Below are 7,242 nucleotides of genomic sequence, written 5' to 3'. Positions count from 1 at the left end.
GGATTGCATTAAAGAAACATACTAATAGCTGGTCTCAAGGGGTATTTCTTTTCCAGACTTTAATTTATATACTATCTCTTCTATTGTAAAAGTTATTACTTTATTAATAGATCAGTCATATGTCACAAAATGGAAAGATTATTGGGAGCTAATTAGTATACACTTCATGAAAATCTCCTTAACACATAAAAATATGATTGTAAATAACTCCATGTTATGGTTACTAAAGGAATTTTGTACTTCACCTATTACACCTAAACATATGGTTTGTTACCCATTAAATATTATTATTAGTTATCGTAACTTTATATTCATGCACCCTAAGTATAGGGAATGGAATTTTATTGTATTTCCTATAATGTATACTCAGGGTATGCTTTTGTCATCTACTTCTGAAGGAACTCATTTAGCTATAGATAATGATCTAAAGTACTGGTATCAGTTGATATCTGATAATAAAGTTAAAAATCTAGATTTCTTAAAACAAGAATTTGATCTAAGAGAAACTTGCTGGTTAGAGGTTCAGACCTTTAGACAACATCTCATTAATAAAATAGATTTAATGTCTATAACTGTTAAAGAATCTATTCCAACACTGATTGATTACTTGATATTAAATTTACAACATAAAGTTTCTGATAAAGGTAAACTTTCATACATACATAAAGTTATCAGACAAGAAACTTTTTACAGTGTAGATTCATACTGGAATTATTTCACTTCTATTAATGGGGACCCACCAAATCAACAAGATAAACAATATATATTGGAATCTGCTTATAGAACTACGTCTTCCATTGTCTGGAGACTTTATACATGGAAATTTTTACATAGATCTTTTATACACCTTTGATGATGAATAAAATAAATAATAAAGATAATCTATGTAAGAGATGTAATGTAGAAATTAATGCTGACTGGGCTCATATGTTTTATGACTGTATAAAATTGAAAGAATACTGGAAGTCAATTAATGAATTTTTGCAGGCTCTTTTACAGATAATTTCATTATTTCTAAATCTCTTATATTATTCAACACACCTGTACCTCAAAGTGTTAAAAAGGTTAAGCTTCCCTTGTTATGGTCTATTCTAGCAGTGGCTAGGAAAATAATAACTAGAAATTGGATTTCAGATACACCTCCTTCGTTCAATGAATTTAAAAATGTTATGAATATAGTGTGCCATATGGAAATAAACACAATTAGGACTAGAACAAATAGAAAAACATCTTATTTTATTGTATGGGATAATTTACAAAATTTGTTAAAAAATTTAATTTCAATAGCATGGTATTTTAGTTTAATTAATTGATCTGATTGTAGTGGATGTCTTTGTAAATACTTTAGTTGTTTTGTTGAATATTATAATAATACCTATTTTTAATTACTTGTATAAAATTGTTATGATATTTCTCTTATATGTTAAAACAATAAACCTGTTTTGAAAAAAAAAAAAAGAATAAGGGTGTCAAAAGTGATTGTAACAACTATCATGGCATCTCTCTTCTCCGTACCATGGGGAAGTTGTTTGCACATATTATCCTGAAGAGGCTCCATGTTCTTGCAGAGAGAGTTTACCCCGAGTCTCAATGTGTGTTCAGAGTTGGGCGGTATACTTTAGACATGGTTTTCTCTGTTAGGCAACTACAAGAAAAGTGTAGGGAGCAGAACTCTTTATATTGCCTTCCTTGATCTGACCAAGGCATTCGACTTCATCAGTAGGAAAGGTCTGTTTGCAATTCTGGCAAAGATCAACTGTCCTCCAATACAGCTTAGCATTAATCAGGGCCTTCCATGAAGGCATGAAGGGGACCATCAAGTACGATGGATCCATATCCAAACCTTTCAAGACTCTCAACGGAGTAAAGCAGAAGTGTATACTGGTTCCAGCATTGTTTATCTTTTTTTCAGTTCTGTTGAAATTTGCTTTTGGAACTTCTACACAGGGTATCTTCCTCCAAACTAGAATTGAAAGCAACCTCTATAAACTCCACACAACCACCAAGGCAGAAGTGATATAAATCCAAAAGGTTTAATGAAAGTTTAGCATTTTCATGCCACTATGTGCACTTCTTCAGACCATATAACTGTCCTAAAACAATGTCATTATATACATATATCAGTGCTAAAAACACCTATCACAGGATATTTTCAATTAAAATCACTTAAACAGCCTCCGCCCCTTCAAAAAAGGTTTTAAAGGGACTGGGCCATTAAGCCCAGGAATCATTAATCCTTTTGGATTTATATCACTTCTGCCTTGGTGGTTGTCTGGATTTATTTGAATTGTACTACGTTTTTATTGTTGGTTTTCCACTGGTACCTATCATTTCCATAGAGGCATTATTTGTTTTCATTCAACCTTTACAAACTGTCAAGGCTTAGATCGAAGAACAGGGTGCTTAGGAAGTGTCTAAATGAGTTCTTGTTCTCTGATGATGCAGCTATTGTGGCTCGCACTCAGCAAGAACTTTCAGACACTCATTACTCGCTTTGTGGATTCATGGATGGAATTTGGCCTGACAATCAATTTAAAAAGACCCAGGTGAAGGCCAAAATTTAGGCAATGAGCCATCAATCATGGTGAGTGACTACGAGCTGAAGATCTGTACTTGTTGTGGAGTGACCTGAGTGCATGTGTTATGTGGTAGATCCTGGCACCTGATAGACAACTGACTGTCACCTTCTCCTTGTTCAGTCTAGTGAGTGGGACATCAGTGTACCTTAGTACATTGGGCAAACTGTTTTTTAACATGCATTTTTCTGAATGATATAAAGTCTGAAACTCAAATCAATGTCATGATTTAGTGACTTCAGTCCCCAATGACTTGCCAACAAAACAAAAGTTTTATTAGGAACAAACCAAAGAAACGGGGTAAAAAAATCTGGACACTGTGCAAAAAACTAGGCATCTGAGAGGTATGCAGTTATTAAAATGTTAATGGCTGGCATTATTAACCGAGTTTAATTATGTATTTTTAAATATATAGTTTCTGAATATGTGTGTGTGTGTGTGTGTGTGTGTGTGTGTGTGTGTGTGTGTGTGTAAGAGAGAGAGAGAGAATTAGTATGTGCAGACATTAAATTCTTACCACACTTATGTTATGGGTGTAAAATACTTCCTACAACACTTACATTATACTACAGTAAGTCTGAAACAGTCGTTAAAAATATATATATTGTCATTAAAAAAATAACAAATACGCCATTCTTTTAGAGCAGTAATACCCAATAGGGTGTGTGTCACTGTGTAAATAATGCCCTTCCAGGGGTGGGCCTGTGTTACTTACACAATAAAACACCCTGCTTGGCATTACTGCCTACAGACACCCATTCATGCAGAACTGTTCTACTGTACTATATTACATAGTCACAGCCCTATAACTTGTCATTTTAAACCACATTTGTAAGAGCGCTAATAAACAAATTGCTGACACTGCATAAACAAATGCATGTCAAACTTTTACTCCACATTAACTTTCTTCTGAAAATTCCAGTTTGCGTGAAACAGAGCTGCACAACTCTCATGTGGTTACTTTCTGCATGGGGCAAGCCTCCCTGTGTCTCCGAGTGTGGTAGGTCTGTCCCACACCCCTGGGCTAAAGACATAGTGCATGATACTCCGAAATTACGCAAACATGGGTACAATATAAGGCCATTTTCCCAGAAATTCTTTAAGGAATGTAGGTATAGTACGTCTGTAAACAGCTCCAGAATGCAGAAACGCCAGTGACGAACAGACATTTTAGGACGTTTTTAAAGACCTAATGTACCAACAGCTGTATACAAACAAATGGCAAATAGATTTTAATTAAATCTAAAAGCGTCATGACTTGGATAACTGAATTGTGTGGCACATACTATATTCCTGTACTCTGTGAATCGGCACAGTCGCAATCTTCTAATCTCAGTTCAAAGGTTCATAGCTTCATAGAGTTGAGTGGCCGCTGAATACCGGCTCTCGTCTGACAATAAATGAGCATAATTAAAATAAATGATTATGTTACTATAATTCGTATTCGAGTTCCACATTAAAAGATCTGTCACAAATTCGTTGTCAATGTTAAATGATGTCCATGGTAAATAATACTGACTGCATCATATTAATTCATAAAAAATACTTTTTTCTAAGTATTAGAATAACAAATTGCTATCCTGTCAGTTTTCTAGCTGAAGTTCTTTGCAAGCCGTTAGTAATTGTTCGCATATTGCCCCGTTGTTATGAGACACAGTGGTCCACATTTTAGAGATAGGAGCTATGTTCGCATTATATGCTACCTCTGCCCGCACTGAGACACACACACACACACACACACACACACACACACACACACACACACACACACACACCTCTCAACCTTCCATATCCAAAATAAGGAACACTAGCCCTCATAATGTGGAACAAATGGGCAAAATGTGGAGCACATACTAATGGCTTACTAACAATTTCAACGAGGAAGGACATAAAGTGGTTAAATATGCTGTTTTTTCTTATAAAGAAGATCTTTTAATGAATTGATATGATTCATTTCTATTTACCATGGATTTCAGTTAAAAAAATTCCTAACACTAAATGTGTGACAGAGTCTTTCAATGTGGAACTTCGAGGAACTTTGAGGAACATGAACATTTTAAGACCCCAAATGAGGTACGCTCCTCGTAATGAGGTACACTTGAGAGGTATACACGCACACACACACACACGTTGTGCATTAAGAAATTAAGAAACGCCCGCTGTTGCCACCACACTTTTCCCTCCTGAATCCTCTTAAGTCTGTTGTGACTTCTGCGACAATGTCGACAGAGTGGTGTGGGGGGGGAGGGTATATTTATCCTGTACACCTTTCATCTCCTTGTTCTTGGGAAGCCAGTGCCATAGCAAAACAGAGGCAATGAGACACGAACAGCCACTTCATCAGAGTGCTATCACCTGTGCCGCAAGTGGAAGCCAAAACGGGAAAGAAAAGAGGCAGGCAACAATACCTCTCAACTCCTTAGCCTCAAGAAATCGGGACAAAGCCTAAAACAAAGGCCCAAAAATAGGAACAGATTTTAAATATTACTCCTTTAAACTTAGACAGTTGTTAGAACAACGAGAGTTTTGTTAGCATACATTTTTCTGAAGTATATGAAGTCTGAAACTCAGCTGTATGGTATTATTTAATAACTTCAGTCCTCCGCGATTTGCTAGAAAGCCATAAATTGTATCACGAACAAACTAAAAATATGACGCAAAATCTGGACATTCTGCGAAAATCTGGACAGTTGAGAGGTAGAACGCTTAACATTGAGCCAGTGCAAAAAATCGTAATAACAGACTTTCTCAGAAGAATCATGCTAGCTGCTGAGAGAAATTAAAACTATAAATATACGTTATATAGTATAATGCAAACATCTAACTCATACTGCAGCTCCAGAAACTGATACCACAAAAATAGCAGGAATGTCATTGCTGTTGCCCCAGAAGTACAGGAACTCTGGTGCCTTGTGTTCCTGCACACAAGCTCATCACTGTCAGCTCTGCCTGGATGACCCCCAGAGGTTTTAGTGATGAGAATCCCCACAGATGTTTCCTTTTCGGAAGTTCTGTATGCCGATCCACCCCAACTTCCAAGCAGGTATTCCTGCTTGTTCAGCTGAGAACGAGCAAGCTCTGTCATCCCCGGCTACATCGGGAAGCCCCTCCATACCACTAAAATCTCAGTCCACGTTGCCCAAGTCCATGCGTGCCCAAGTCCACTTAAACAGCAATTATATTCGTTTTGGGTAAATCAACAGTTTATAAAAATCTTCAGTCTGGAGGGAAAAGTATCACATATCGCTAAGGTCCTGAGGCTTAGAGTTAAACACACATAGAGGTTACATCGCTATCTTGCCTTTAAAAAGTGCACAGCGGTTGTAAAATACACCTGATAAAAGTTCCTGTCTGCACAAAGGTAAACAACATGCGGAGAGTGTCATGCACTTCAATCGTTGTGTTTACAAAATTAATAGAAAGATCGTTGTTTCCTGCCTGCTGCCATGGTACTGATGCGCAACACAGTGCCACTTCCAGAGTTTTATTTTGTGAAATGTTTTCCAAAGTTCAAATTTCTGTGCAAGCTTCAGAACAAGGATAGCTACAAACTAAGTGTATAACGTAAAGAACTACAGCTAGTGAAGAAAAAACAATACAGCCAAGTGACTGCGAGACACATTGCCTACAACTTACAGGCATATACTAGTTTCTGCAGTCCTATACGCCTGCATCTCCACCATTTGTGACTGCGGGCTGTCTGGTATTTTTTTCTAATTTTCTGTAAATGTGATACTTACTTGATTTGGCACCAGTAAAACACAAGAGGCAACATAAGCGTAAGAAAGTACTATGGTTTGATGTCGGCTGTCTTTAATTTCCCCTTTCTTTACCGAGAAAGACGATCATACTTCCCGTTTGTTAAAACACAATCCTGAAAAAGTTTGGAGCCAGCGGATTCCTGACGTGGAGACATCATATGTAGGAACTCCCCTAAAGTTTCCGTCACACTTCCAAAACCCACCTAGGATGAGCAGGCCGCATCATCACTTATAACAACAAAAATGTCTGTCCTTTAAGTAGGCAGGAAGGTGGGTAGAATTTACAAGGGAAGAGCTATAAATCTATGATTGTATATCGTTTAATGAAAAATAAAACAAATCAGTGTTACTGAGAAAAAGTAAATAAATCGAAGTTTGGGTGAACTTGTACTACACAAAACTTTTCCACAAAACCACAGTTTTGTAACTGTTATTTAGAAAAAAATATATCTTCCAATGTACATGTACTGTTTTAATTAGTCTGTCGAAGGTGTGTTAAGTACCCGGGATAGTGTTTGTGATGTATAATGAAAACATTATGTCGAGTGTCAGACTCCGATGTAAGATACGTATATATGAGGAGAACGTGATGTACTACTATGAATGCTATTCCTAATAATGTATATACCACTTCGACGTCGTCGGTTAGTGTTATAACCGCACACAACAAAATGACACTGTTATTGGGTAGTTTCTTAGCTTAAAATACAAAGAAATAGCAAAAAACAAAATAAAATAAAAAACAACATTTTGGTCTGAAACAGTCATTGTGCTGTTGGGGTGGTGGTACTGTAGCTAACTACCTTTTCGATGCGCAGTGTTTTTAATGAAAAACTTATTTTTTATGTTTTTCAATGCAAAAAAATGCAGTGTCTTTTTAAGTTAAGAATATTTTGCATTATTTT

General features: G+C 36.5%; 1 protein-coding gene across 1 annotated transcript in view; it reads right to left on the bottom strand.

Moving 5' to 3' along the window:
• Positions 1-6,511, bottom strand: part of LOC122804552 (gap junction alpha-1 protein-like) — a 168,098-nt gene extending 161,587 nt beyond the window's left edge. The window contains exon 1 of the mRNA XM_044074494.1: positions 6,317-6,511. The gene's annotated coding sequence lies outside the window, so the exon portion shown is untranslated. The remainder of the gene's footprint in view (positions 1-6,316) is intronic.
• Positions 6,512-7,242: the final 731 nt, after the last annotated feature.

Source organism: Protopterus annectens, chromosome 1.part1 (genome assembly GCF_019279795.1).
Source record: "Protopterus annectens isolate FY-2018-M chromosome 1.part1, PAN1.0, whole genome shotgun sequence".
Classification (NCBI taxonomy): domain Eukaryota; kingdom Metazoa; phylum Chordata; order Ceratodontiformes; family Protopteridae; genus Protopterus; species Protopterus annectens.
Note: the sequence above shows the minus strand (reverse complement) of the source record. Positions and strands in the feature narration are given on the sequence as shown.